Raw genomic sequence first — 18,124 nt, forward strand, 5'->3', positions numbered from 1 at the left:
CAGCTCATTTTAAATACCAGCCACAGGATTAAGCCATTTTAAAGAACACCGTCATGTGTCTCTGTGGGCCTGTATACATTTTTTGGCAGTGGTGTGTGGTTGTTTTGGGCACTATGCCTGTGATCCGAAGGTCACTGGTTTGAATTCCAGGGCCTGAGCCATTAGGCTTCTGAGCAAGGCCCTTAACCCCTGATTGCTCCAGGGACGCTGCACGCTGGCTGACTCTGCTCTGTGACTGCAAAGCTTACTCTAATTTTCTCTCATAGAGAGCAAAATGCAACAGGTGAATGGACAATTTCTCCATAGGCATCAATAAAGTATCATTATTGTATTCTACATTCAGCTTCAGTGTCATATTCTTGTCATAAACATAGCTTCCAATGAATGCCCAGGTAGTGTGTAAGTAGTATTGGAACTGGAGCTATACAGCAACTACACACCTACACAACAGCAACTACACACCTACACAACAGCAACTACACACCTACACAACAGCAACTACACACCACCACAACAACATCCACCAAACAAAGCAAGAAGCTAATAAGGCAGCTAATCGATTGAACAGAGAATGCTGTCATTGCAAACTGGTGTGGTGGGTAAGACCCCAGCTTTGTAACAGAAAGGTTGTGGATTCTAACCCAACAAATGTCTTTTCCATTCACAACAAACAGGCATGTACTGTATGAGAAGGCTGTCCCATTGCTATGAGGTTGTGGCAGAGGGTAAAGTAATGTTTTCATAAAGATCTAGGGTCTATGGACGGGCTCTTTTTATTATCAAGTCTGAGACTGATGCTTGTAGGGGAAAGGTTGTCAAACTGAATCAGTGTTGTGCAGAGGGAAAAGCTGATTCCTTTGTTGGGTGGGGGGTCAAATTTGCTGATGGCTTCTTTATTTAATATGTTTAACAAATAGGCATGTATGGTAAAGGATGGTAAAGAGAGCCACTGTTGTATCAGAGCAGTCCAGTAGATCAGGTGCTGTTTATTGTACAGAGGTTGGGGGTTCAGATCCACTGACTGACTCCATTTTTGGGAACATATTCAACAGCCTCGCATGTATAAGGTAGCTAGAGAAAGCTAGAGGTTGTGGGTTCAAATCCACAGATTTGGAGCTTCGGGGTTAAATTCTGCTCATCACCACTATTTTTTAACATCTTAGACAAAGTGGCATGTATGAGAAAGGCTGTTAATACCCCCGGCTCTATGACAGAGTGGTAAGGTGCTGCTTCCATTAGTTGGAAATTGGTTTTTTGAATCTACAGGCTGTGTGTTTTTTGAACATTTTTGTCAAAAAGACATGTATGGGATAGGCTGTCAAATCCACTGATGGCTTCTTTATCTAATATGTTCAATAAACTGGCATATATGAGAAAGGATTCCAGCCTGCAGTATGATTGTGGCGTAGTGGAAAAGGTACTGGCTCCCTTACCTGAAGGTTTACGGTTCAGCTCCATGGATGGTTCAAATATAACAAGGAACAACCTGTTTTCCAGAAAGTCCCGCAGGCAAACATTCATCAAGCAGTTAAGCTGAAACTGCCTCCAGCACTGACTTTGTGGTGATGAGGGTAGGGAGCTTAGACAACCAACCTCAGCGTAGCAAGTTCAAGCCCTGCAAGGGGTAGCGGTACATTCAGACTGAATACCTTGGATGGTGGATGGAATGGGAAGACACTTCAAATACAATGCAACAAATCAATGGTCCTTTGTGACCATCATGCTCTGGCGATAAAAATTCAGAGCTAGTTTTTCCTTAAACTGACTTCTTTGATGGTTACTTGAGAACACAGCACCTCCACACCCTCAACACAGTCACTTATGCATTAAGTAACATGCATTTCAGTTACAAACACAATCCACACAAACTCTTTCAGTTACTAATTTTGAATTCTTTCCTGCATACCATGAACTCCAGAACTCTGCAAATTAAAAGGACTACTCAGAAAATGTCCATTAATGATTCAACTAGGCATCAGTGATGCACAAATACATAGATGGTTTTACTGCAACGTGTAAAACATATGAAACTCCTGCTATTAGATATGGCACGTACTTAACTACTGTATGACGTCTGGCAAATTAGCAGCGTTAACACAAGGGCTGCCGCGATTAGTCGATGTTAGTCGATAACGTGGACGTCGACATCAATATTTTAAATCGACGTATCTTTTTTTAATTAAATTACCATTATGGTTTCTAAAACGCTTTAATTATAACAAATGTTTTCCTTTAATATCACTACCTAATTATGGGAGTAGTTCAAATTATCACTAAACAAAAAGGTGGTTTTACACTGCGCAAACTTCAATGGTATGAGCGCCTGAAGAGAAAACACACGGGCGCTATTCTGAACAGAATAAGCAGAACCACTGTAACTGCTGTCTGTTCATGTATATTAAATCACCATTAGTATGGAGAGCTTTTTAAAAAAATGTCTTTTGTACTGGTAAATACACTCGTAAAATTGTCTGCCTGCTAATTTGGATTTTCCATTGAATAAGTTTAGGCTAAAATCTGGATTTATTCTACGTGGAATGACTGTGCCAGTATGTGTTCGAGAGCATTAATTGGGCTTGTCGGGACGATGACAACAAACGAAAACAGACACTAAATAAAAGAATAATTCGAGAAATAATATAAACTATAAAAAACTATATTTTCAAAAAAAAAATCGTCGGACTTTAATCAGCAAAACGCTGGGCCACATCATCTTTTTGGCTTGATTATCCACAATATCTCCTCTTTTAAAAGATGTTGTGGTTGCTGATCTGTCCCTTTCATGACTTAAGTGCTTATTGCTTCCATGATTTACCAAAACAGTTGCATGTGCCGAATTTAATAAACATAAGGGTACGCCGACTTTATACATATTACTCGCTTTTGGGCGTCACAATACGCATCTCAATATTTTAAGCATACTACTATAATTTGCTTACCGAATTGTCGGCGAAAAATGTCAGTATAGTGCGGATAAGCCGGCGTCCATTATCTAAAGCCCTGCAATAACATACAGTTTGTCATACAATTAATTTAGATTAAACGGTCTACGTGGAGGAAAATAAACATTTAGATTAATCGACATATCAGTAAAATAGTTGATAGATTAATCCATAAAAATATTCGTTAATGGCAGCCCTACTGGAAACAATATGAACTAGCTTTAAGTTCGTACAGTATTTACATTAATAAGCTCTGAATATCCTGGTAAACGTGGCTATTGCAGTAACTCACCAATGCTGATGTGCGCAGCCATATTTCTCCAGTAAATCAAACCTTACATTTACTGTGTTTAAATACATATTTCTCCAGTAAATCAAACCTTACATTTACTGTGTTTAGCAGGTGCTTTTTCCCGCAGTGACTTATAAGTGAGACATGCAGCACATTACAAACACATGGCTGCCAACTAGGGAGTCGACTGAGCATAAGTGCAGCTAGGCTGAGCTTCCAGTGAAGGTTCAGGTACAAGTGTATGCAGTACTGGGGCAAGAGCTGTACAGACATCATTCAAGCAAAGCAAGAACCTCATAATGCAGCTACTCAGATCAACAGACAAAGACTTTTAATATCTACCGTTTAAAACAATGCTAAGTTTCCCAACCCTCCAGCAAACTGGCCACTGTCTCGCAAATTGACTGGAAATCAGCTGCGTTCAAAGGACCGAATGTGACAAATACGAACAGCAGAGAGTATGGGGCCCCCCTCTTGACTGGCATAAAAACGTCATGTTGATATGAAGCAGAGGTTTATGGGTACTAAGATACCAGCATCCCCACTGACTTATACAGATTGAGCCATTTTATTTACTGGCCAAGATGCTCACATGAATTTTTCCCCAGACCCACAAAAGAGGAAGCGATATTGATCATGATCGAACGTTAAATTCATGAACCCCGGGTGACACTGAAGCATAATCAATTACAATAAACAAGGCAGATGTCTCAGTGGAATTGTGCTTCTTTCAAAGCTTTTTGGAGTGAATTGGAGGAGAAGAGCTGGACCTTAAGAGGTCCCTTAATTGACCGATTCCACTCAGCGATCAATAAACAGCAGGTAGCACAGGGGGCTGCGATAGTCTCAGGGTGCAAACTTGGGGGGGGGGGGGTCCTACTTCAAATACACAGCTACCAGTAGATATTAATCCATTTAACTCCCTTAAATATCATCAACGACCATTTACTAAAGAGGCAGTTCACCTCAATACTGAAAAAGATACGTTTTAGAAGGGCTTTAGTCCTTAAATCTAATTTTGGAGATATCGGCTGTAGAAATGCCAGTCTGCTGAATGGCATTCTTTCTATAGTGATTAATTTGGTTGCCCCCCCCCCCCACAATCCAAAAATATGCTGTGGTTAATTAGAATTGCCAAAGTGCCAGTAGGTGTGCTTGTGTGATTGAATGGTGTGTGAGTATGCCCTGTGACCCTGAATAAGACAAGCAGGAACTTCTACATCTTGACAAAGTCTACAGGGAAACATGTCTTACCTCGGGCCGGCAATCACCATCACGGAGGACCAAGTGAGGAGAGAGCTCTGCAGACTCCGCCCTGCTAAGGCGTCGGGCCCAGATGGAATAAATCCACAGGTACTCAAACTCTGCGCCTCCCAGCTAAGTGGAGTACTGCTGAGGATCTTCAACTTGAGCCTCAGCATAATGAAGGTTCCTGTACAGTGGAAAACCTTGTGCTTGGTCCCAGTGCCAAAGAAAGTACACTCCAGTGCCCCATCGGACTACAGACCAGTCACACTCACTTCACACAGCATGAAGGTCTTTGAGAGACTGGTCCTGAATTCACTCTGTCCTCTGGTTAAGCCATCACTTGATCCCCTCCAGTTCGCATATCAGACCAAGATTGGAGTAGAGGTTGCCATTACCTACCTGCTACACCGTGTCTACAGTACAGTAATCTGGACGAGTCAGGAACTTCACTGAGGATCATGTTGTTCGACTTCTCCAGTGCCTTTAATACCATTCAGCCGGCTCGGCTGGGGAGTAAACTCTCTGCTATGCAGGTTCAAGCTTCCTTAGTCTCTTGGATCATGGACTGTCTAACTGATCATTCTGTCATCTGCAGAAATTCTCAGATGATTCAGCAATAGTTGGATATATGAGGCATGGGGAGGATATGGAATACAAAAGGACTGTGAACAGTTTTGTGGACTGGTGTGACCTGAATCAGCTGCAGTTCAACATCTGCAAGACAAAAGAACTGGTGGTGGACGTGAGAAAATCACAGCCTCCTGTCACTCCTCTGTCCATCAGGGGGGAAGATGTGGAAATTGTTCAGGACTACAAATATCTGGGTCTACAACTCTACAACTCCTCCCTCCGTCACTCGTCCTCACAATAATGCGCTTATTAACTTACCGCTGCTACAATTACTAACAGTCCAATAACCAATGAACAATGCCTTACCTGATGATAATTTGCAGAACTAAGATGCAGTGCAATATATTTTTATCTTATTTTATACAAACATCAACCTACTGGAGTCTATCCACATGAGCAAATGAACTACATTTATACAGTGCAATATACTTATACTTCACAAACTTCTCATTCTACTAAATTATTAACATGTGCAACAGAATCATTCACAACAAAGTGCAATATATTAATTACATTTATAATAACTTTTTACAGAGTCACGTATGTACTCAGTAACATAGTACTTTATCCTACTCTATTTATAATTTTTTTATTAGAGTGCTTATTTAATTTAGCTACACCAATCTTTGTACTTCATTGTATGGTTCTGTGCGTTGTGCATGCAGTCGTAATGTAAGCAATTTTCTTTGGGATGAATAAAGTTTTCTGATTCTAATTCTGATTCTGAAGGCCATTCTTATTCTTTCAAGTTAGGCAAACCAGCCAGTTTGTATGACAGAGACAATACTAATTGGCACCAGCAATGAACTTCAGATTAAGCAGTCTGTCAGCATCATGGACATCAAGAGAGGAAAGCAAAAAGAAACAACCGCGTCAGTCCCTTCTGCTAAAAGAAAGCTGCACATTAGTCGCTTTCATTTGCATCAGTGTTACCAAAACCAGATAACTATTGATATCCTCATAACAGACAGTGGGAGGCTCACAAGCATTTTACTGTGACTGTGTGTGGGTCACATCAGGTAATATCCATTCTCGCTTTATCTCTTTTGTTTTCATTTTATCTTTATTCACTTTGCTTTTATATATATCATTTTATATAGCGTTATTTAGCTTAACTGTATGCAGTGTATTGAATATGGTTGCACCATATGGCGCCGAAAGGCAATCGCACAATGCGGCCCTCCCAGTGAACCCCTACTGGTGTACCAGGTTCGCTTGGGCCAGGTGCCAGCTCTGGACTCTGCTTGGGATGATAAACTAATCGGCATCTGATTCGAGGACTCTGATTGGCAACACCTATATTACTGTGGGTATATCCTGTGTCAGCAATTGGCTGTGCTGCTGCACTGACTGGGAAGTTTTTCTAGCGCCACAAGAGATATTGAGAGAGAGGGGATGAACATGAAGCTAATTTCCCCCCAAACATAATGATTTATCTTTTATATATTACACATTACTGAGCATTTTAAAGACACACGTACTTAAAATAAGTAATTATTGTTTATTACAATCAAAAACATTTTCCATCAGGAAGGGCGGCGCCCCCAATCGGCCAGCTCTGGTTGGAATTCAGGTTGGAATTACTCGCGATTATTATTATTGTTCTTGTTTTGTTGTTGTGGTTGTGGTGGAGGAATAATAAGAACAGCAATGATATTTAATAGCATTGGCGAGTTCTGGAGTGAGGTCCCATCTGCGTTATTCAGGGGCAAAAAAATACGGTTTAATGCGTGATGCATTTACTCGTTTAGGGTTTGGCCGAAAAATGGTTTGTTTTCTGATGAGTCGGTAAATCAAGTGGTAAATCAGGACCGGCTCCAGATCAGCACTCGCAGGGGGGCATTTCATTTTTAAGGGGGTGAACTTCGGATTACCTGTCAATCCACAGGTGGCCACGGCCGTGTCAAAATTCAGGGGCTGCGTTCTCCTTTAAGGCTAAATTCAAAGACCAAATGCATCATAGCCATGCAACAAGGCTGTCCCATCTCAAAAACTCCTTCAAATGCGGGCCAGGAACTTTTGCCAAGTTGCAAAATATCAACCCCAACACATCCCAAGATTCATTATGCAGACCTTTGAAGGACATGGTGTTCAAAAGCTAGGTAGACTGTGTCCTTCAAAGGATGCAGTCCCTGAATCGCAGAGCCTAAGCTGCACTACATTGCACATTGCAGGACATGCAAATCAATCAAATCAAACTCGTCGTACTGCAAGATTCTTGCTGCTTCATACAAAATTTGCATGGTTCTCATTTCTCATGACTAATCTGCAAGAGAAGTCCGTCTGATACAATTTACTCCAATTGAAGTGTTTTGAATACACGGAGTTTGTGAGTGACATGTAGGCTCTGCATGCACAGTGAACCACCAATCACAATCATTCTTGACAGAGCTGCACAATGTGCAATATTAATATTGATATCGCATGTTATAAACATGCAATTTCTACTTTGCAAAGACCGTGATAGTCAGCTGGGTTTAGACAACAACTTACACAAAACATTTTACTGTGTCAAGGAAAAAAACTTAAAAAGCCTTGCAATTATCATTTCAAGAAAATGGAGTATATGTTAAAAAAAGCAGTCTAAACTTTACTGACACTGATTTGGCAGAAGCTTTTTCACCCAATCATAATTATTTTTGTCCTTGCTGTCAGACTCACTCATAGACAGAATGCATTTTTGAGATTTTTAACAAAAATGTTTGAGGAGGAGAAAAGCAAACAAGAATCGGTCACCAAAAGGCATTCTCTTTCTGCTGTATGAAAATATTTTCTGTGCAATAGGGACGATATTGAGTAAAAGCAAGTGATTTGCGGGCACTGTTCACAGCAACACCAACACTTATCTGACACACTTTATATCAATAAAATCATTCTTTTTAACTCGTTTTTCTAGTGAACGGGTTCAACCGATTCGTAACTCTGAACAAATCGATTTTTGAAATTATTTTTAAACATTTTTAAAACTGATCTTTGGCTATTCAACCTCCAAAAGCATTTGGATTCGGATTTATTTTTCATGTTCCGTCACTTTTTTTTTTACATTGATTCTTTTGTTCGTCACTTACTGTACATTCGTCACTTTTGCGTTCGTAGGCTTCCTTCTGGTGCCGAAAACACCCGAACGGCCGAGTACCTGGCCGTCGTGAGACACGGTTGCTGTATAAGTGAAGGGAGATACGGTCTCTCCTCTCCTGGAGCCGACACCTTATCGTGGTGGAGGGGTTTGCGTGTTCCAATGATCCCAGGAACTAAGTTGCCCGGGGCTTTATGCCCCTGGTAGGGTCACCCAAGGCAAACAGGTCCTGGGTGAGGAACCAGATGAAGTGTCGGCTCACAAGACCCCTAATGATGAGTAAAAACATTAATCCACGATTTCCCTTGCCCACGCGTGGGTCACCGCCCCCCGGAGCCAGGCCTGGGGGTGGGGCTCGATGGCGAGCGTCTGGTGGCCAGGCCTGCACCCATGGGGCCTGGTCGGGCTCAGCCCAAACAAGGCACGTGGGTCCCCCCTCCAATGGGCTCACCACCTGTAGGAGGGGCCATAGGGGTCGGGTGCAGTGTGAGTTGGGCAGTGGCCGAAGGTGGGGAGCTTGGCGGTCCGATCCTCGGCTGCAGAAGCTAGCTCTAGGGACATGGAATGTCACCTCTCTGGTGGGGAAGGAGCCTGAGCTGGTGCGCGAGGCTGTGAGGTTCTGACTAGTAGAAAGCATTCAACTGCTCACCTCGACGCACGGCTTGGGCTCTGGAACCAGTCTCCTTGAAGGGGGTTGGACCCTCTTCCACTCTGGAGTTGCTCACGGGGAGAGGCGCCGAGCTGGAGTGGGCATACTTATTGCCCCCTGGCTGGGTGCCTGTACATTGGGGTTTACCGTGGTGGACGAGAGGGTAGCCTCCCTTCGCCCTCGAGTGGGGGGATGGGTCCTGACTGTTGTTTGTGCTTATGCGCCAAACAGCAGTTCAGAGGAGTCCTTGGAAGGGGTGTTGGAGAGCGCTCCTCCCGGGGACTCTCTTGTTCTGCTGGGGGACTTCGATGCTCACTTGGGCAATGACAGTGAGACCTGGAGGGGCATGATTGGGAGGAAAGCCCCCCCCGATCTGAACCCGAGTGATGTTTTGTTGTTGGATTTCTGTGCTTGTCACGGATTGTCCATAATGGACACCATGTTCAGGCATAAGGGTGTCCATATGTGCACTTAGCACCAGGACACCCTAGGCCGCAGTTTGATGATCGACTTTGTGGTTGTGTCATCGGACTTGCGGCCGCATGTATTGGACACTCGGGTGAGGAGAGGGGCGGAGCTGTCTACCGATCACCACCTGGTGGTGGGTTGGCTCCGCTGGTGGGGGAGGAAGCCGGTCAGACCTGGCAGACCCAAGTGTATAGTGCGGGTCTGCTGGGAACGTCTGGCGGAATCCCCTGTCAGAGGGAGTTTCAACTCCTACCTCTGGCAGAACTTCGCCCATGTCCCGGGGGAGACAGGGGACATCGAGTCCGAATGGGCCATGTTCCACGCCTCCATTGTGGAGGCGGCTGACCGGAGCTGTGACCGTAAGGTGGTCGGTGCTTGTCGTGGCGGCAATCCCCGAACCCGCTGGTGGACACTGGCGGTGAGGGATGCCGTCAAGCTGAAGAAGGAGTCCTATTGGGCCTTTTTAGCCTGTGGGACTCCGGAAGCAGCTGATGAGTACCGGCGGGCCAAGCGGAACGCGGCTTTGGCGGTCACTGAGGCAAAAACTCGGGTATGGGAGGAGTTTGGCGAGGCCATGGAGAATGACTTCCGGACGACTTCGAGGAGCACCATCCGGCGTCTCAGGGCGGGAAAGCGGTGCAGCATCAACACTGTTAATGGTGGGGATGGTGCGCTGCTGACCTCAGCTCGGGACGTTGTGGGTCGGTGGAAGGAATACTTCGAAGACCTCCTCAATCCCACCGACACACCTTCCAATGAGGAAGCAGAGTCTGGGGACTTGGGGGTGGACTCACCTATCTCTGGGGCAGAGGTCGCTGAGGTGGTTAAAAAGCTCCTCGGTGGCTGGGCCCCGGGGGTGGAAGAGATCAGCCCGGATTTCCTCAAGGCTCTGGATTTTGCGGGGCTGTCTTGGTTGACACGCATCTGCGGCATCACGTGGACATCGGGGGCGGTGCCTCTGGATTGGCAGACCGCGCTGGTGGTCCCCATCTTCATGAAGGGGGACCGGAGGGTGTGTTCCAACTATAGGGGGGTCACACTCCTCAGCCTCCCTGGTAAGGTCTATTCGGGGGTGCTGGAGAGGAGGGTCTGTCGGATAGTCGAACCTCGGATTGAGGAGGAGCAGTGTGGTTTTCACCCTGGCCGTGGAACAGTGGCCTAGCTCTATACTCTCAGAAGGGTCCTGGATGGTGTGTGGGAGTTTGCCCAACCAGTCTACATGTGCTTTGTGGACTTGTAGAAGGCATTCAACTGCATCCCTCGGGGAGTCCTGTGGGGAGTGTTCTGGGAGTATGGGGTGCCGGACTGCGTTATAAGGACTGTTCGGTCCCTGTACAACCGGTGTCAGAGCTTGGTCCACATTCCCAGTGAGGGTTGGACTCCACCAGGGCTGCCCTTTATCACCGATTCTGTTCATAACCTTTATGGACAGAATTTCTAGACGCAGCCAGGGCGTTGAGGGTGTCCAGTTTGGTGACCCCTGGATTAGGTCTCTGCTTTTTGCAGATGATGTGGTTCTGTAGGTCTCATCAGACCGTGACCTTCGGCTCTCACTCAATGAAAATCAGCACGTCCAAATCCGAGACCATGGTCCTCAGCCGGAAAAGGGTGGAGTGCTCTCTCCGGGTTGGGGAGGAGGTCCTTCCCCAAGTGGAGGAGTTTAAGTATCTCGGGTGTTGTTCACGAGTGAGGGAAAGATGGAGCGGGAGATTGACAGGCGGATCGGTGCGGCGTCAACAGTGATGCGGGCTCTGCATCGGTCTGTCATGGTGAAGAAAGATCTACATTCTTACCCTGACCTATGGTCACGAGCTGTGGGGAGTGACCGAAAGAACGAGATCGCGAGTGCAAGTGGCCGAAATGAGTTTTCTCTGCAGAGTGGCTGGGCTCTCCCTTAGAGATAGGGTGAGGAGCTCGGTAATTTGGGAGGGACTCAGAGTAGAGCCGCTGCTCCTCCGCATTGAGACGAGCCAGATGAGGTGGCTCAGGCATCTGATTAGGATGCCTCCTGGACGCCTCCCTGGTGAGATGTTCCGGGCATGTCCCACTGGGAGGAGGCCCTGGGGAAGACCCAGGACACACTGGAGGGACTATGTCTCTCGGCTGGCCTGGGAACGCCTCGAGATTCCCCCAGAGGAGCTGAAGGAAGTGGCCGGGGAGAGGGAAGTCTGGGTTTCCCTGCTGAGACTGCTGCCCCTGCGACCCGACCTCGGATAAGCGGACGTTAATGGATGGATGGATGAAGATACGGTCTCTAACTCGGTGACTCCAAAAAAAAAAAAAAAAAAAGCCTGGAATATTGACAACAAAAAACATGATTATGAAAATCTTTGGAAACTTCCATGAAGTTTTATGTAAGTCACTTTTATCCAAAAAAAATCTCAGTTTGTGCTATATATTTGTGTAATTTGTAAGATTCATTTTCAGATTTTGTAAATAGTTTCAATGGTTTCATTCTTTTGTTTTTGCATTTGAATTAAAATGGACTTGACCTGACTTGAGAGGATTCAGATGTTCATTTACAATGTTTTCTGAGGTTTTGTTTTGAATTTTAATATGATGAATTACCAAAAGATTTCAAAGTACCATGAGTATGAAGCTGCACTTGAACCAAGTGGGAAAATGTGTCCTCTGCATTTGACCCTAACTATGGAGCATGTGATAGCTTTGCCAGCCAGGGGACTGCCTCCAATTCTGAGGTGCCTTGGTCAGGATCAATGACAGGAGTATCTGACACGTAACATCCACACCATGCATGTTGGTTTAGGATAGTAGAATATATTAATTGTGTTTTTGCTTAAACAACAATAAAAAGGGTACACAGTTGGTCTCCCACCATGTGCACTGTCATCAGCACAAAATATTTTTGATAAACGATAAAATTCACCATCCCCCCTTTTGACTTGAGGGTTTCATCACACGATTCAATACATAGTTCTCAGCCAACTTAACAAATTGAGCCCGCGGGCCTATCCATTCAGTTTTTGCTGAATGGCAAGGCTTTCCAGCCAACCACCTTGTAATACAGGGGCTTCTTTTGACAAACATCTCAGCAATCCAATAACCTGCAGTTCCTTGAAGCAGGAAGAAACCAATAGCCAGTAAAAGCCAAGTTGATGGACATATCACAAGTCCCACCTGATTTTTAATGCTACAGAACAGTTTCATGGCGCTGGTCTCACAGCAGGGATAGTTGACCATTAAAACTTTGGACACAAAGCCAGGAATGGAATTATGCAGAAAAAAACAACAATTAAATACAAGTAAGGCACTTTTTCCCACTTTAGACTGAGCAAACTGTACGTAATGTGGGACAAGCTGACCAAACACCGCGATCACTGAACTAATCGAGACAAGATTTATAGGGATTTTTCCCAACCGTCAGATTTTCAAAATGATGTGTTTGACCAGGAGCAGAAGTCTCCTAAAAATGCTTATAATGCCGAACGAAACCCCATGTTAGTATGTCTGTGAGCACAAGATTGTTTACAATTCAGGTTTGTTTATCTGTGTAAGTAAAACTTTGAGAAATCAGATTGTGTTTGGTTAGCATCTCTTGACTGACAAGATTTAAACTAGAACATGTTTGGGCTTGTTTGTGTAAGTTGTTTGGGTGTTTTAAGCATTTTATTTCAGGTAGGTAAGATTGGATGTGCTATTTTTAAATAGGGGGCGCGGTATAAAGGGCCACAGTATCCTTGCAAATGCAGATGCAAAAAACAACCAAAACCTACCACCAGTACAGCTGAAGACGTCAAGACTGCATTGAATTAAATCTCTGCAAAACATGATCTTTCCATTCATCTGTGATTTTTTTTTGTATCTTTCTCAAATGCAAATTTACTTTACAGTTATTTCTGTAGCACAACTGACATTTATTTCTGCTGTTGCACTGTGTGCACCTGGCAATATGTATGGGGGGGGGGGGGGGGGCACTGGGCTGTTCATGGGGGATTATCACCTAGCCTGGTATGCATCCTTGGACTCCTTAAAGCTGCTTTATGGTCTTAATGAAAAATATATATATTTCGAATTTAGTTGTCATATTACAGCACACAACAACGAAATGTGTTCTCTGCATTTAACCCGTATGTAACATAGTAGGTGGCAGCTAATTCAGCGCCCCGGGGAGCAGTACTTCGGGGCGGTACCTTGGTGGTCAGGGATTTGAACCTACAATTACAAGTGTGCTTCCCTAACCATTAAGCCACCACTGCCCACAAATAAAGAAACCGCCACCTGAACAGGGACTTGAACCCTGAACCCTCAGATTAAAAGTCTGATGCTCTACCGACTGAGCTATCCAGGCTCTCTGGATCCTACAGCTTCAGGAGCATTAAACACACAATGCACCAGACACCACATGCAGAAACCATGGGGCCACGATAAATGGGTGTCTTACTCCCCCCAAGTTACTTTGTACTAGAGAGGGATTTGCAATGATGCACTTTTCTTCAGAGGAAACTGAAGAGATCTACGACTTCATCACAGTGGGTGAGCTCAGCCCCCCCCCCCCCCCCCCCCCCCCCCAGAACAGATGTACTCCTCACAGAAGGGGGAAAAAAAAAAAGTTCCCCACACTCATTACAGAACTCAGAATAGCCAGGGGGTCCACACTCGTTAAAAACTCCTTACAATGTCAGGAATTAATTATGCGGTTAAATGGCTGTTACTTGCCACACATCCATCACTTTAATAATCCTCAGTTTTCACTTGGAGGGGGTCAGCACAGGACCCTTCCAGACAGGACTCCAAATGGGGGCTGTTATCCTGGAGTCTGTTAGGGTCTGCTCACACCGCAACACGAGTGTTAAAAACATACTAAATATCCCTCTTAGGAAAACTGTAGTGTTTATCATACAGTACCAGTCAAAAGCTTGGACACACCTGCTTGTAATGTATTTGTCTCTATTTTAGCTATACTGTTCACTGTATAGTAAAAGGCGTCGAGGCAATGATGTAATACATATCACATACTGCAACGACCAAGACGTTTGACTCTTCAAAAAAGCCTTTTTCCGTTTCGATGACAGAATTGCAGACTCTTGGCATTCTTTCAACCAGCTTCCAGATGTAGCCACTTGGAAGGCTTGACCGATAATCCTGAAGGAGTTTCCAGAAGTTCTGGGCACAAGTTGGCTACCTTGCTCTTACTCTTTGATCCAACTCATCTTTAACCAACTCTATGGAATTTAGGTTGGGGGATTTTGGAGGCCAGGTTATCTGTCACAGTACTCACATAACCTTGAGGTGTGCTTAGGGTCGTTATCATGTTGGAAAAACAAATGATCTTCAGCAGATGTTTCCCGACCTCTGACTCATACTCATACTGAGTATTAATTACACAGCTCATCTGGGACACTTCTACTTCCCGAAGCTAGCGGGGATGTGGAGTATCCATAGTAACTAGGTCGTTTTCCCCAAAGTATCCCTTAAATAAAACGTGGAGTGAGGTAAAAACCGAGGCAGTCGGGGTGATGAAGAAGCTGGTCCATATGAAACCCAGCAGGGTGTGGAGCGCTGAGAGGCCTCACTGCTTCTCCTCATGACCCCTCATTATCTGAGGGGAACATCACCAGGAGGGCAGTGCCGGTCCACCCCAGAGATGGTCTATCACCTTTCACTAGACTCGTCAGCAGAGCCTTTGATGTAGCCAAGCAACTAGTCATCAGTTACGGGCTGAGTACTACACAAAAAATGCTCAGCAAGTCAGAGATAATGGCTGCTCACTGACTCCTCATAGGAAATAACTTCCTCTGAGTGTTTTACCCCAATAGGAAGGAAGAATAGGCCTCTGTCCCTGTCACCGGGCTGCTGGGTCCAGAGTGAGAATGGGTCGGTGCTGCCACAGCTCTGGGTGTCTTTGGTGCAATTACTACTTACTTGCAATAGAGGGCTTCCAAATATTGGGGTGGGGGGGGGCAGGACAGAGCATTGGAGTAGATTAAAATAAATGGCCTTGTTAATCCTCTTTCCGTTAACCTGACAAGAAATGTTAAACTCTGCCTCTTGACAGGAACCTCTTTCCAAGGTGGGAGCTGCTCTTCATCTCTCTGTCCTAGTGACCCAAGATAGACACACAGACACACAGTTTTATTTCATCCTCTCCACATATGGAGTTTCAAAGTCTATTAATGTTAATCTTCACTCAAATTACAAAAAGACCCTACTTTTCTGCATCCCGTCCATCTCTGGAGTCCTGGCAGGCTAAGAGAGGCTTTAATTTATATAGGGGCGCCAACTTTATCATTAGCCAATGATACGTCATGAATCAAGGTGAGCAGTGGGGTTGCGGGAATCCGGGGCCCAATCAGTTTCCAGCTTGGAGCAATGCTCCTGTGGGCCCGCCCCTATAGCCGGTTTTGTTCTACAATTAGTGTAGCAGCCAATCGCAGGTCACACAGGCAGGAGGGATCAGAGTGCTGGCTTTCCACATGTCAGTGAGTCGTGTGAAAACATGATGACGGCCACCATAGGGTGACAAGAGTAGCTGGGGTGGTAGTGGGCGGCAGCATGTAAAATTTACGCACAGTCGAGAACACAAAAACAATTACAGACAGCGACTTGGGGACAGGAGTCAGTGGCTGCTCATCAGGCACAAGGGGGCAGACAGCGTATTACCAAGGCAATCCTGCGGGGGTGCTGCTGAGCTCAGATTCCGACCATGTGGCTAACATCCACTCATATCAAAAGACCAAAGGGTGCTTTGATGCACCTATCAAAGGGTGATGATCATCATGGAATGAAAGATAAATCAAAATGTGACCCAGACATCCACGATGTGACAGGCTCAAAGCTTAAATTGGGTTCTTTTTTTTTTGAGCTACGGTTTGGTTAAATACGTCTCTCATGTCATGTCTGTTGGGTAGTTTTGTGTCAAAAAAATCCTGGCTTAGTTTGTCATTCATGCTGGGTATGAAATTGTGAAGCTCAGAATCCAATCAGCTGTGACAGACAGACAGAAATAAAAGGACAAAGTCTTGTTGTACACTGAGGCCAGTGTTTCTCCCTGCTATCATAAGATAGGTGCCAGGCATGACTGGGGGCGTGTGTGTGGGGGGGGGGGGTGATGATGATGTGCTGCAGGTTGGGAGTGGGGGGTGGGAGCATGAAATTAGCTTTTCTACATGCCTTCCTGGCTCCCCTGGGGATGAGCCTGACAGCTCATTTTTAGGTTTCTCGTGCTTGGGCGGGGGGCGGGGGTGTCCATTCACATCCCATCCCACATCGCTTATTATCAGAGAAGGGATGGCCTAGCAGATCCCCTATGCTGGGGGGGGGGGGTGTCCATTCACATCCCATCCCACATCTCTTATCACCGAAGGCATGGCCTAGCAGATCCCCTCTGCTGGGGGGGGGGGCATTCACATCCCATCCCACATCTCTTATCACCGAAGGCATGGCCTAGCAGATCCCCTATGCTGGGGGGGGGGCATTCACATCCCATCCCACATCTCTTATCACTGAAGGCATGGCCTAGCAGATCCCCTATGCTGGGGGGGGGGGTGTCCATTCACATTCCATCCCACATCGCTTATTATCAGAGAAGGGATGGCCTAGCAGATCCCCTATGCTGGGGGGGGGTGTCCATTCACATCCCATCCCACATCTCTTATCACCGAAGGCATGGCCTAGCAGATCCCCTCTGCTGGGGGGGGGGGGGCATTCACATCCCATCCCACATCTCTTATCACCGAAGGCATGGCCTAGCAGATCCCCTATGCTGGGGGGGGGCATTCACATCCCATCCCACATCTCTTATCACTGAAGGCATGGCCTAGCAGATCCCCTATGCTGGGGGGGGGGGGTGTCCATTCACATCCCATTCCACATCGCTTATTATCAGAGAAGGGATGGCCTAGCAGATCCCCTATGCTGGGGGGGGAGGGTGTCCATTCACATCCCATCCCACATCTCTTATCACCGAAGGCATGGCCTAGCAGATCCCCTCTGCTGGGGGGGGGCATTCACATCCCATCCCACATCTCTTATCACCGAAGGCATGGCCTAGCAGATCCCCTATGCTGGGGGGGGGGCATTCACATCCCATCCCACATCTCTTATCACTGAAGGCATGGCCTAGCAGATCCCCTATGCTGGGGGGGGGGGGTGTCAATTCACATCCCATCCCACATCTCTTATCACCGAAGAGGTGACCTAGCAGATCAACACATGCTGGAGGGGGGGTGCCCATTCACATCCTATCCCACACCTCTTATTATCAGAGAAGGCATGGCCTAGCAGATCCCCTATACTGGAGGGGGGGGCGCCCATTCACATCCCATCCCACACCTCTTATTATCAGAGAAGGCATGGCCTAGCAGATCCCCTATACTGGAGGGGGGGGGAGGGGGTGCCCATTCACATCCCATCCCACATCTCTTATCACCGAATAGATGCCCTAGCAGACCGCCTATGCTGGGCTGCTGTGGGTTTGAATCCTGTCTCAGATCTGCGTGCGAGGAGCTTGCACGGTCCTCCTGTGAGTGTATATCCACTTCCTCATGCAGTTCACTTGAAGCAGTGACTAATTGGCAGCCCTGGGCTTGTGACTGGGGGGAGCTAGATCAACATTAACCCCCCAAAGATGGTACTGTACAATTAAACCAGATGGATTTACTAAAAGTGTTCTGTCCAAATTACCCTTTACTATAAATCTGTTAATTGCTGCAGAGTTAAAATGAGTCCAAACCTTCTCCACAGATTTGTTTTTCTTAGGACCGCATGACACTAAGGACATCCTGCAGCTTCTATTCACAGGGCTCCCTCGCTCTGCGGCCACCTTTACTCATCCATCTATATCCGTGCATCCATACCGC

At 46.1% G+C, this 18,124-nt stretch overlaps 1 non-coding gene across 1 annotated transcript; it reads right to left on the reverse strand.

Annotated features, from left to right (window-relative positions):
- Positions 1-13,541: 13,541 nt before the first annotated feature.
- trnak-uuu (transfer RNA lysine (anticodon UUU)) lies at positions 13,542-13,614 on the reverse strand. The gene has a single exon. It is a non-coding gene; the product is annotated as a tRNA-Lys (tRNA).
- Between the last annotated feature and the right edge of the window lie 4,510 nt (positions 13,615-18,124).

Source organism: Paramormyrops kingsleyae, chromosome 4 (genome assembly GCF_048594095.1).
Source record: "Paramormyrops kingsleyae isolate MSU_618 chromosome 4, PKINGS_0.4, whole genome shotgun sequence".
Taxonomy (NCBI): domain Eukaryota; kingdom Metazoa; phylum Chordata; class Actinopteri; order Osteoglossiformes; family Mormyridae; genus Paramormyrops; species Paramormyrops kingsleyae.